Source organism: Microtus oregoni, unplaced genomic scaffold (genome assembly GCF_018167655.1).
Source record: "Microtus oregoni isolate MIOR12 unplaced genomic scaffold, Mior012 000011F_ref0000422, whole genome shotgun sequence".
Taxonomy (NCBI): Eukaryota; Metazoa; Chordata; class Mammalia; order Rodentia; family Cricetidae; genus Microtus; species Microtus oregoni.
In genome coordinates this window covers 18,130,001-18,142,925 of record NW_024543070.1, presented here as the reverse complement: position 1 = coordinate 18,142,925, position 12,925 = coordinate 18,130,001, and the positions used below count along the sequence as shown (strand labels likewise).

General features: G+C 53.2%; 1 protein-coding gene across 2 annotated transcripts in view; it reads left to right on the top strand.

The window, feature by feature from the left end:
* LOC121453282 (PH and SEC7 domain-containing protein 2-like) overlaps positions 1-12,925 on the top strand; it is a 124,258-nt gene that overhangs the window by 50,420 nt on the left and 60,913 nt on the right. The window contains exon 1 of one of the 2 annotated variants that reach the window (XM_041659919.1): positions 8,204-8,372. The exons of the other annotated variant lie outside the window; for it this stretch is intronic. The gene's annotated coding sequence lies outside the window, so the exon portion shown is untranslated. Of the gene's footprint in view, positions 1-8,203; positions 8,373-12,925 lie in introns of those variants that run through there. 2 annotated transcript variants of the gene reach the window in all.

Sequence of the window (12,925 nt, the reverse complement as noted above, 5' to 3'; positions counted from 1 at the left end):
CAACCACATGGTGGCTCACAACCATCTGTAATGGGGTCTGGTGCCCTCTTCTGGCCTGCAGGGATACACACAGACAGAATATTGTATACATAATAAATAAATAAATCTTTAAAAAAAATTAAATAAAATATAATTTACACTATTCCCCCCTTCCCTTTACTTTTTTCTTTTTGTTTGTTTGTTTTGTTTGTTTTTCGAGACAGGGTTTCTCTGTACAGCTTTGGAACCTGTAGACCTGTAGACCAGGCTGGCCTCATCCTCGTAGAGATCCACCTGCCTCTGTCTCCCAAGTGCTGGGACTAAAGGCATGTGCCATTACTGCCAGGCCTCGTTAACATTCTATTTAAAGTGGTAGCCCCTACTTCTCCCCTACTTAGCGACACCATGCAGTTACATGACTTGTGCAGACCCTTTTTCTTGCATGCTTTAGCTGGGCGCTGGCACCTGAACTGGGGTGGGGGAGCCCCCCATCTGATCCCATTTCACATGCTGTCTTGGGCAGAATGATTCTTAACTCAACTTGCACTTATTCCATAACAGGGTTTCCACTTCTGCCTATGGCCTAGTTTGATGTCCTGAGAGCTCCCCAGGGCACAGTTAGGGAAGGGCTATGCCTATGCCTGCCTCCCTCGGGCCCTGGTGATGGAGTGCCCACCATGCCTTAGCCCCTATCACTTGGTTCAATCCCTGGAGGCATCCACCCCTTACCTTGCAGGCTGTGCCCCTTCCCCATCCTACTCCTTGGTCCTCCCCATCCTCTGTCCTTCCACTGAGCCATTCCCCAGGCCTCCTGATTTCCTTTCTGTCTCCCTGTTACCGCTGTTGACAATACTATGAACATCCATAACTTCTCATGCATATTGCTTCTTCCCTCTATCTCCTACTGGGAGGGGCAAGACGTGATTGATTATTTATTTACTTATTTATTGAGACAGGGTGTCACTTGGCAAGTCTGACTGACGTGGAACTCACTATGCAGACCAGGTTGGCCTCAAACCTACAGAGACCTGCCTGCCTCTGCCTCCTGAGTGCCCACCATGGAATGTAATGATAACACACACGTTCATTACAGGCATATGCCGCCAAAGTTGGACCTATAGGGAGTTTCTTCTTTTTTTTAAGATTTATTTATTTATTAAGCATACATATTCTGCTGGCAAGGAAGGCACCAGGTCTCATTACAGATGGTTGTGAGCCACCATGTGGTTGCTGGGAATTGAACTTGGGACTTCTGGAAGAGCAGCCAGTGCTCTTAACCACTGAACCATCTTTCCAGCCTCAGGGAGTTTCTTCTTATACACCTGCATCTGCTTTCTTTCTTCAGGATTGCAAGTAGCACAAGTTGGTCTCTAAGTGGCTGAGGATGACATTGAACTTCTGCTCCTTCTGCCTCTGCCCCCGGAGTACTGGAGTAGCAGGTGAGAACCACCGTGCTTGGCCTTACATAGTGATGGGGTTCTGGACCCAACTCTACTACCAACTGAGCTATTAACACATCCTCAGCCTCAAGAAGGATGAAGATTTATGTCTGCTTTGTTTCCTGATATGAGCTATCTACAATTGGGATCAAGTTCAATATATATTTATTAAACAGATGAGAGAGTGGAGACTATATGATAATTTAGAATCCTTTAATCTAAAATTGTGTTTGAGCCCAATGTCTAATATGGCAGTTTGATGGCTGTGGTAGTTTGAATGTAATTTACCCCCATAATCCCACAGGGAGGGGCACTATTAAGAGGTATGGCTTTGTCGGAGTGGGTGTGGTTTCATTAGAGGAAGTGTGTCACTGTAGGGGTGGGCTTTGATGTTTCCTATGCCCAAGATACTCCCAATGTCTCAGTTGATGTCTTGTTGCCTACAAGATGTAGGTCTCTCAACTACTACTCCAGCACCATGTCTGCCTGTGTACCACCATGCTTCCCATCATGATGATAATGGACTAAGCGTCTGAAATTGTAAATGAGCCCCAATTAAATGTTCTCGTTTATAAGAGTTACTTTAGGGGGCTGGAGAGATGGCTCAGCGGTTAAGAGCACTGCTTGCTCTTCCAAAGGTCCTGAGTTCAATTCCCAGCAACCAGCTCACAACCATCTGTAATGAGATCTGGTGCCCTCTTCTGGCGTGCAGGCATGCATACAGACAGAATACTGAGAATACTGTACACATAATAAATAAAAAAAAATCTTTAAAAAAGAAAAAGAGTTACTATAGTCCTGATGTCCCTTTATGGTAATAAAAACCCTAATTAATGCCAGGTGGTGGTGGCACACGCCTTTAATCTCAGCACTTCGGAGGCAGACACAGGTGGATCTCAATGAGTTTGAGGCCAGCCTGGTCTGCAGAGCGAGTTCCAGGACACCAGTACTGTTTGTTACACAGAGAAACCCTGTCTCAAAAAGCAAAACAACCCCCCCCAAAACAAAACAAAACAAAACCCCAAAACAAAACAAAACCCCAAAACAAAACAAAACAAACCCAAAACCAAAACCAAAAAATCCAACCAATCAACCAACCAACAACAAAAACCCTGACTAAGACAACGGCCATTTGAGTTGTATGCTAGACAGCAGTCATTTCTTCTCTCCTGGTGGTTCTTGGCATTTGTCCCAGATTTCCCTGGGGACATGGTACCTCCCACCATCAGTACCTATGAATGACCCGGGACTTTATTATAGGTCCTTACTCCAAGTCCCTCCTCTCAGCTCAGGCCTCAGTGATTGGTTAGTTCACCTTGCCTGTGAAATGAATTGGGCCATGTTTGCTTCCTCAGAGCTGGGTGGCTAGCACTGCCTCAGCCTCCAGGACCCGCTGGAAGAGCCTGCATTGTAAGGAAACAGCACAGGAGTCCTGGGTTATACGGGGAGGGCCTGCAGAGTAAGGACTGCGTATCTCCAGGTGGGAGGGGCTAGCACATGGTGGACAGTCCAATCACCCCAGGGGAGTGGGCATGGATATAGACCTTCCCTAGCTGTGCTCTGGGGAACTCACAGGCCTACAGGGTAGGTCTTGGGCAGGGGTATAGGGCCTCACACACTATTATAGCTGCAAGCCAAGCCGGGATGCACTGAGCCTGAGGCAGCATGGGAAGTGGGCAGATCGGGAGCGTCCCAACCCTAGCTCATGGGCCAGCACCTAGGAAAAGAGGCCCATGCAAGTCCCTTAACTGTGAGCAATATGGTTGAGGCTTTGCGGCTTAGCATGTGTTCATGTGTTCAATACCCAGAACCCCCCAAACAAAACAAAACTGTCAGCAAGCAACAATGTCCTTAAAGGTGGGGTGGCATGAATAATGCTCGCTTCCTTTGGAGAATGTAGAATAGGTTGACCAGTTTGGACGACTCCATAGGAAGTGTTGGGCCATGGTGGCACATGCCTGTAATCTCAGTCTTAGGAGACTTTAAGGGAAGTTCCGGTACATAACTAGTTGAAGGCTAGTCTGGGTTAACTGGAAACCTACTTCACATTCTCGTCTCTCAAGACTTGGCAGAAGCTCTGTGCAAGGGCAAAATAAAAGTTAGCATGTGTTATCTTTGTGTGCTCTCTGGAGTCAGGCTTCTGCCAGGTGGGGCAGTTGCAGTTTCTGTGTCCACCAGCAGGTGGCGGCACAACCCCAAAAGAGTCCTTGATCGACTCCTTTCTCCCGGGTGCGTGGAGGGTTGGGCGGGACAGATCTGGGCGGTGACACTCATACTTTCCCTGATACATCAGGACTTGGGGCGAAGTCCCTGCATTTCCCTCAGTTCTCGGTGGTCGTTGGCACACGGAAAGGGCGGCCTTTGTCACCACGAGATAGGAGAGTTTTCGTTTCCATCCATATTGTGAAAGAATACGGTCTTCGGAGACATCCTGCTCGAAGTTGAGTAAATACTAAAGTTGGATTAGATAAAGGATTTCTCGAAGGAGTGAGAATCGGAACTCGGACGCTGGTGATAGACGGCTGTGGCTGGAGGTCCGTCGTAGCCAAGGCCGAGTGATGACTCTTGGATGGATGTCTACTCTTCCTAGTGCCCTTCGGCGAGGACCCGCAGTAGGTGCCTGCCCAGTGATGTGGTGCGCTGTAATTCCAGGTGCTACCAGCAGAGGGAGGCAGGGAGCCATCCTCTCCCGGCCCGCTTCCTCCAGCGCCAGCTAGCTCTCTTGGGGAAACTGCAGTTTGGACCTAGCCAGCCTGGGCAAGTTCCGACTTGTCAGGTGTCCCCCGGCTTTTGAGAAACCTTGTCCTACTCGCTTCTTACAGCACTGAGGGATCCTCTTTCCCTGAACTCAGGGATGAGTGGCACTGGCCGCTCTAGTCCCAGCAGCTCTGGGTAGGACAGATGGGGTGCTCCTTGAACCCCTTATTACTCAGGCCTGGATGGACCCCAGGAAGTAGAGGGTTCCCACCCCATCCCGCCATCGCCAGTTCCCGCACTCTCCTGGGCAGGCTCCCAGAGACCCACAAAGGCTCTCAGATGGAGTTCTGGGCCATGTACTGCTGTGCCCTGGGACCACGGCCTGCTGGCTCTAGGCACTGCAAGTCCCTGGCCCTCCCCTGTAGGGCTTTGTCCACTGTCCTGGCTCGGGCTGGCAGCAGCTGCTTGCTAGGGGAGGGGAGAGGAGGGGCAAACCTGGAGCCCCTGCAGCCTTCCTTCCTGGCTGCCCCATTTTGCTCCCAGCCTCTCACGGTTCTCCCAGAAAGGGCCTGTCGGGTGGAAAGGGTCTCTCCTCTTCCCCACACAGGTTCTAGGTAGTATTCTCATTTCCAGATAACACTCTGAGGTTCCAAGGACTCAGCCCAGCTTCTGTATCTCCCTTCGCAGGCTCTTGACATGTGGCTTCCCTCTTCTGGCCCTGTAGAGTCCTTGGCCCTTGCAGGGACTGGTCGCTGGCCTCGTATTCATTCTGTTTGGTTCCTATTGTACGCTTTCTTGGCTGGTGGTAGATCTGGGGACTTAGAAAAGAGAGAAGGGACCTAACCCCAAGGAGCAGCTGTTCAAACAATAAGGAGGGGCACGTTGTGACTGTGAAGGCCCTGGAACCTGGAGGGGTGTCTCCTAGGTCTGGGGAAATCTCCGGAGATGTCCCTTCCTGCTGTCTCCCACCCAAAGGGCAGGACCCATCACCCCTTGTTTTTTTTTTTTTTTTATATGCTTGCTTTTGTTTCAAATCCCTTTTAGCATTTACAAGAGAGGGTGCACAGGGATGCTGGTGTGGCTGATGTGGAGAGGTCAGAGAGGAGCTGGGACAGAAACAGTAGAGGACTCCGGAGGCCATGTGAAGATGGCGATGGTGGCACCGAGTCACAGAGACTCACTGCATGAGTGTGAGCAGGAGAGTGTGGGGTCTTTCCGTAGCCACCCCCATAGCTGCAGGGCTTGAATGCTTGGAGTGAGGGGTGGAACCAGTTGTAAGGACACCATAACAGTCAGGGAAGAGAAGGTGGCTGGGCTAGGATGGGTGGCAGTGGGACTGACCAAAAGGGTTAACTTGGGACATAGGTGGCGTGTCTCAGACTGTCCGGGCATTGGATGTAGTGGAAAGGAAGGCAAAGATGGCTTTCAGGGTTAGACTAGGTGGGTGGAGGAGTGGGAAGAGAGCTGGGGGCTCCGCTGGGCTGAGTTAAGGCAGGAAGGAACCTCAGCCAGCACTGGTGTCTAGGTCTGACCTGGGGGACCATGTGCTGGCACTCACTGCATTTAGCTTGGTTTTGAAGCTAGTCGGATCTCAGAGTGTAGAGAGTGGCGGGGGGGGGGGCAAGCACTGAGAGAGAGAAAGTGGAGGGACCAGGGGTCATGGCTAGGGAAGTCCTGGGAGGAAAGCGGAGTCCTATTGTATGCTCAATACAATTATATGTCCCTCAAGACAGCATCAAACACTTCAGAATAAAGAAGTCTGCATACTGGATAAGGGCTTGGCATTGCCACGAGGCCCAGGCTACAGCACCTTTATATATGATTTTGGGGGGCCTGGCTAGGTAGGCATGCCTACTGCATCTACTTGGGGGTGCAAGAAATGTTGTCTTTCCCTGGCATCTGTGGCCTTGTGCCAGGCTCACAGCATGGTGAGAAGAGGGTGGGTGATTCCAGCTCCTCGAGGGGTCTGCAAGCTCAGGTGCCCGTGTGCAACACCCACCCTGCACATCCGTAACTGGGAGCTGTGCTGGTGATCCTCGGGGACGGTGATCCTTGGGGATGATGATCCTCGTGGATGGCGTCATGGATTGCGTGAGGGCAGAAGAGCTGAGATCTGGGCTAGAGTCTGTTAATGTCAATGTCCATCTTGGCAGAATCTAGACTCGCCTAGGAGACAAATCTCAGGATGTGTTGGTGAGGGAGTTTCTAGACGGGGTTAACAGAGGTGGAAGACCCACCTAAATGTGGCTAACACCATTCCACGGGCTGGGGTCCTGAACTGGGGGTGGGGAAGGAGAAAGAGAACAGGGCACCAGCGCTGTCTTTCCAATGCCACCAGCAGCCTTGAGTTCCTGCCAGCGAGCCTTTGCCCACGACTGTGAGCCCAAACCAGCCCTTCCTTCCCCTAAGCTGCTGCTGTCAGGAGTCTGGGGAAAGCAGCCTGAGAGGTCCTCAAGAAAGAGGAACTGAAGACAGCTGTCAGGGACACTCAAGGAGGCCCCATGTGCTGTGGACAGGAATGAGGACCTGGCTGTGGGAGGGCAAGTGACGGCATATGCCCCTCCCTCCCTGCCATTCCTCCCAGCTCTGTGTATGGACGCTGGGCAAGCTGAACCTGATCTTACAGGGCTCAGTCCACGGGAGACAAGAAGTCAGGAGCCAGTTCCACGAGGGCCTCAGGCATACTCGGATTCTAGACAAGCGTTCTAACCACTGGGCTACATCTCCAGTCCGGCAAGTCATCCTAACCAATAGAAGAGCCACGGTCCACTGAATGGACACACATGCCAGCTCCGTGTGGACAAGCCCCCACTTCACCAGATGGGGTGGGAACCCAGAAGAGTGGTCGGTTCAGCCATGACCTGAGCAGGTGTGCAGTAAGGAATGGCTGGTGCCTCTGCCTCCTCCTGAGCTCCAGCCACCCTCCTCACCTGCAGGACAGGTCCCCCTCCTCCCAAGAGGTTCTGAGGTTCCTGCATGATGTCTGAGGGTTGGGGGAGGTGAAAGGTTGTGCACTAACCCTCTCTCAACTGCCTGGTTTCTTAGATCTCCTGAACCCCGGGGCAGATGAGGTCTGCTCTTGGAGCATCAGTGTTTTTATCTGTAAAATGGGTTGTTGGATTGTTTTGAGTCAAGTAGGACACAGGAAAAGCATTAGAGGAGATTGTGGGTTTGGTGACCAGAACCGGGAAGCTGAAGAAGAGGGAGAGAGGTACAAAGTGGCCTCCTGTGGTAGCCCCTGCTCCCCCTCCCCTTCTCACCCTCTCTTCTCCAGCCCCTAGGGCTTGGAGCCCCTTAGCATCTCTCTGAGAGGTAGGGTCTTGCGCTATAGGAGATTTACAGCCAAGCCTTAGTGTGGAGTCCAGGCAGCCTGGTCAAACTCCTCCAGGGAGCTGCAGTCCTGAGGTGGGGGTGCAGGCCATGACTGCCAAGCAGGAGGAGAGGTTAGGGGCCGTACTTCTGTATCCCAGAGTGCTGCCTCTCCTCACTCTTACCAGTGTAGGGTGGCCCTATCTCAACTCCCATCTACCCAGGGCCTCTCTCTTTGGTCTCTGCTCTTCCACCCCTTCCAGCGCTGTGGTCCTCAATTCCTCCTGTCACTCCCAAGTCTATCTGTACCTCTGGGTGCCTATCTCTCTCTCTGACTCTCTCTACTTTGCTCCCTAAACTCCAAGGAGAGATCTCCCAGGATGAAAATGGGGATTCTGGGGTGGGGGCAAGGCCCGTCCCTCCCCATCAGGGGCTAGGACAGTTGGGACAGAGAGTGGTTGGGTCGGCCAGAGGTTCGAGGACAGAGGCTGGGCTGGGCTAGGAGGGGGGCGGAACCTCGTGGAACTCCCCTCCCCCACTTTCTTAAAGGGTCCAGCGCGGGCCGGTGCGGGACAGAGGTGGCTGCATCTTGTGGGTGGGCGCCCCACGCAAGGTCGCGCGCTCGTGGCCAGGTGCCGCGGGTGGGCCCTCCTGGTGGCCAAGGTCCCCTCCGGGCTGCGCGCGCGCCGGCAGCCCCTCCACTCCCCCTCCGCCCTTCCCGTCCTTCCCGCTCCTCCCTCCCTCCCTCCTTCGCTGCTCTGTTCCCTCCCTCCTGCAGTCCGTCCCCTCCTTCTCTGCCCAGCCTCTCCACAGCCGAGGCTCCAACACCTGAAGGGACAGAAGCGGACGCGGGGAGCTCCAACAGGCGGCGGCACGGGACCGCGGGTCCAGGGGTGGCTTCCGCATGGCCCCGCCGTGAGAGGGGACCCAGCTGTTGGGACCCGAGCGGTGAGTGGGGCTACGGATCAACTGCGTCCCCAAGGCCTGCACGCTCCGGGACCCCGCCCCTCTCCTCAGGAGGCCGGCTAGAGACTAGGAAGGGATTTAGGGTGGGGTGGGTGGGGGGAGAGGAAAGCAGGCTGGGTGGCGAGAGCCGCCCTCCGCCCTTTTTGCCCGCTAGGGTCCTCTAACAAAGCTACATTTCGAGATCAATTCTGTGGTGGCTGGAGCATCCAAAGGATGCGGTTGTCATGGAGATGGGGCAGGGAGAGGAAGCCCAAGATGGTCAGGACTGGGCCAGGGAGTGGGGGCGCCGCCAAAGAGCCCCAGTCCCGCCTGCAGGGAGGACGGAGCTGCCGGCCCAATTGTCTCCTGGGCTCTGCCTCCCGGTCCCCTCCTCCTTTTGTATAATCAGTGTTAGCGTGTGCGTTGGTGGGATGCCAGTGTCAGTTTGGTGGTCTGTGGTTGGGGTGTTGTGTACTGGGGCCTGCCACAGCTACCTCCACAACGGAACATCTTTGAGGATTTATTTCTCTTTCCAGTTTCCCAACTTTGACAGGCAGGCCTGGGGCCCAGGCCTTTCTCTCTCAAGAGCAGGGGTTCGCTTGGGGGCGTGGCAGGCAGTAGGCAAGGCCAGGCCTCACACAGAATGGCTATAGTAGCATTGAGAGGAGGGGTCCTTGGAACCTGAAGCTGGGTCTGGGTGGGGCAGGGAATCCAGATGTGGGGACCACCGTATTCAGCTGGCTCTCTTCTAGACTCTTGTCCCTGGAGGATCTGGGACTCTCTGAAATAAGAACCGGGGCATTGTTTCTACACAAGACCTTGGGCCCACTGTCCACCCCTTTGTCTTAGGCCCATCTTGCCGGGTCCAGACAGAGATCCGGGGGCAGATGCAACAGTTATAATGCAAGAGGGCACCAGACTCCTCCTGGCAGCTCAGGACAAGCCTAGCTGAGGTGACCGAGACCGGGCAGCCTGCTCTGGGGTTGCTGCTGTAGGAGGGTGGGCCTGGGGGTAGCATTAGGATTACTCTAGTCCCCTCCAGACCCTGAAAACAAGAGCTGCCTTCTGAACACCACTGAGTTAGCTTGAGGGATAGCAGGCACGGAGTGTGGGACCCCCTCTAAGTCTACCCTCCCCCTTGAGCAGATGCCTTCCTCCCAGGGAAGCTGCAAGATCTGTGGCCAGGGGTCTAGGAATCAGGACAATGAACCAGTCACTCTTCTGGTTCACTCAGGGGTCTGGAGGAAGAGAATTGTTCCCCCAAAGCCCTTTCTCCCGCTGCATGGAGCTAGGCAGTGGGTTCTGAGTAGGGCTCCTCCAGCGGTTGATCCTGGGGGATAAGAGCAGCCCCTATAGGCATGGCTGAGCCTTCAGGGGGGGTGAGTAGGTAGCTGTGACCCAGCTGAAGGCAGAGGAATGACAGGTGTTCTTAGAGGCCTCTTCAGCTGGTGCCTCCTGTAGGGTTGAGGTCTCAATGCCCAGGTGATTTGTCCCTGGAGCTCTGAGTTGCCTTGTGCCAGACTAAGGGGTCTCCTTCCTGCAGGCTTGCACTGTCTGCATATTACCAGGAAGGGGACAGATATCCCAAGCAGATCTAGGGTCCTTCCTCAAAGGAGAGAGAAAGATAGTTGGGATGACTTCCTGCTCTCCGTGAGCCCGAGAGACAGGGAATGTCACTGCCCTGCTTCCCTTGATCGAGCAGAGCTGCTGTGTGGGGTATCCCCCGACACCTGTGAGTCTTTGGAGGGAGGCACCATTATTGCCCCCTTTCTGATAGAGAGATCTCTGGGCCCAGAGGGCAGTTGTCTGCTCCACGTATCTTGTGGAGTGAGAACTACATCTGGGGAGGACTTCCTGAGGCTCAGATCTGTGTCCCCAGCTACCTCTTCTGCTGCCCTGGAACTACAGCCCAGGGCAGAGGTGAGCCTGAGAGCATTCCATCCTGCATGGGTGTGACCTTGGGGGATACCGAAGCGCTACACTGGGGTCTCCTTGGCAGGTGAGGTGAAGGCGTTTTCCTCTGGGCAGCCTGCAGACTGAAGCTACCTCTCTTAGACGATGCTCTGGACCTCCTCTGCCAGATGGTCTTTTCCAGGAAAATCTGTTTTGAGAAGCATCTTGTGTCTGGGCTTCCATATTTAGCCTGCCTCCTTATACGGGAGGATATACTCAGACTGTCACCCCTCAAGGGATGTTTGGGGGTGGGGTGAGTCCAGGGCGACACTTGGCTCCTTGTCTCAGCTTAGCCAAGATTGGAGGTCCTGCCCTGGCTGTGACTGGTCTCTCTGGGGTCTGGTCGCGTCCTGAGAGTCCTGTTCTCCCCTGAGCTTGGTGCACAGTAGAGTCAGGCTCACTGTGGGTGGTGAGTCCTCCTGAGTTGTGCCTGCGTGTTTGGGTGACTGGTATTCAGGTCAAGGCAAGCCCAGGGCCCAGTTTGCTTCAAGGCTGTGGGTTGCTGCGAGTAGCAGCACCCTTTCCTTGCCTCCTGCTCAGAGCCCCAGTTTGCCTCTTTGGGGCCTTGTCCTGAACCCCCTTCATTCTCCTGTCTCATTCCAACTCGACACAACCCACATAAACCCACACCCCCTTCATCCAGGGGCCTGGATTTGCCAGGGCCAGCATCTGGCCACCCTTCTTCCTCCCTTTGCTCCCTCGTTTGAAAGTTGAAGGCTTTATAACATGTCACCTCAAATTAAATTCCCTGAGTCAAGGACGCTTTCTCCCTGCAAAACAGTTATACTATTACCATACCTGAAAAACTTAGTAATGATTCAGTTTGCCTCATAGTCAGCCTCTGTTCAAGTTTCTCTAGCGGTTCTAGTAACATCTTTTGTAAGTATTTATTATAGATCTTTCTTGTTTGTTTGTTTGGTTTGGTTTGGTTTTTGAGACAGGGTCTCTCTCTCTCTAGTCCTGGCTGTCCTGGATCTTGCCATGTAGATCAGACTGGCTTCAAACTCACAGAGATCTGCCTGTCTCTGCCTCCTGAATGCTAGGATTAGAGGTGTGCACCACCACACCTGGCTATAATTTTTTTGGCCAAGGAGCATTTGCTATATTTAGTTATATTTTAGCATGTACTATATTTAGTTATGTTTTAGCTCAGGATTAATCCTGCTTTTTCCCCTTCCATTTTTGAACTAGGGGTCTTATGTGGCCCAGGCATCACGATCTCAAACTCACTGTGTAGCACTGAGGAAGACTACGAACTCCTGGTCCCCTTGCTTTCACACCCCCCCCCCCCAATAGGGTTTCTCTGTGTAGCTTGGAGCCTGTCCTGGAACCTTGACCTTGAACTCTGTAGACTTTGAACTCACAGAGATCGCCTGCTTCTGCTTCCCAAGTGCTGGGATTAAAGGCGTGCGCCACCACTGCCTGATGATTCCACATTCTAAATGCAGGGATTTCAAGCATGCTCCACCATGTTCAGCTGCTAATCACCTGACTTCAAAAGTTTTTCGGTTTTTTTTTCGAGACAGGGTTTCTCTGTGAGTTTTTTTTTTCTTATACTGTTCTTATGACCTTATCAATTTTGGAGTTGTGTGGAATCCCATATTCTGGTTTGTCTTCTTGCTTGCTACTGATCAGATTCACATGTTAAATATCCGTGGACAAAGCCCATATGTGATGTCCTGTCCTCAGTGTCACACCAGAGGGTAAACCTCACAACAGAGAGTGTTGTGTGAGCCACTTGCCTGATTCCTTACTCGCTTTTGCCTATGTCCAGAACTCCATCCACTTGGGCGTCCCTGCGGCAGGGATGTACAGCTTTGTTCCATCAGAACAGATCAAACCCGATACAGACTGGATCGCTCTCCAAGTTTACCGCCTCTGGGTGGAGGCAGGTGCTGCTCGTGGGGTGGGGAGATGGTAGTGAAGGGTGTGCCAGGAGTGGCAAGAAGATGGGAGTAAGGTGGAGAAACTGGAGCACCTATGGAGAGTGAGGACTGACACCCCAGGTACTGGGAGCCCCTGAGGGATTTTACAGAGGTGAGTGATGGGGTCGTTTTTTTTTTTTTTTTTTTTTGTGCACTGGAAGCTTCTCTGAGGCAGAATAGGATTGACTGGGTAGTATGTTGGTTGAAAGCCTATTTAGGAGGCCGTGATGTGGCCCAGCACCAGATGCTTGGAAACTGTAGTGCTTCTGGAGTAACGCTTCTCATGGGTTGTGTGCCTACCGGGGTAGGGGTCTGGGGAAAGGGATGTAAGGAGAGCTTAGAGGTAGAGGGGCAGCATCAGTGTGAGGCCAGAAGCAGGGGGTGACCAGGGAGCTGTTTCCTGTGACTTGGGAAGGGTCACGGTGGATGGGGGTGGATGGAGGAAGTGGATGGGAGACACCACTTCTCAAGATTCTGAAGCTTCTTTTGTGGTGAGGGCACAGGAAGGCCACACACAACCTGCCGCAGCCGTGAGTGGTGAGCATCCGGGCACCAGCTGGGGTACTTGAGCAGGGGAGTGGCCAGTGTATAGGCAGCTGCCCTTGCAGGAGTCAGGAGACTCTTCTCTTCCCAGAATCCTGTTCCCCACCTCATGCTACTTTATCAGACTCCATTGAA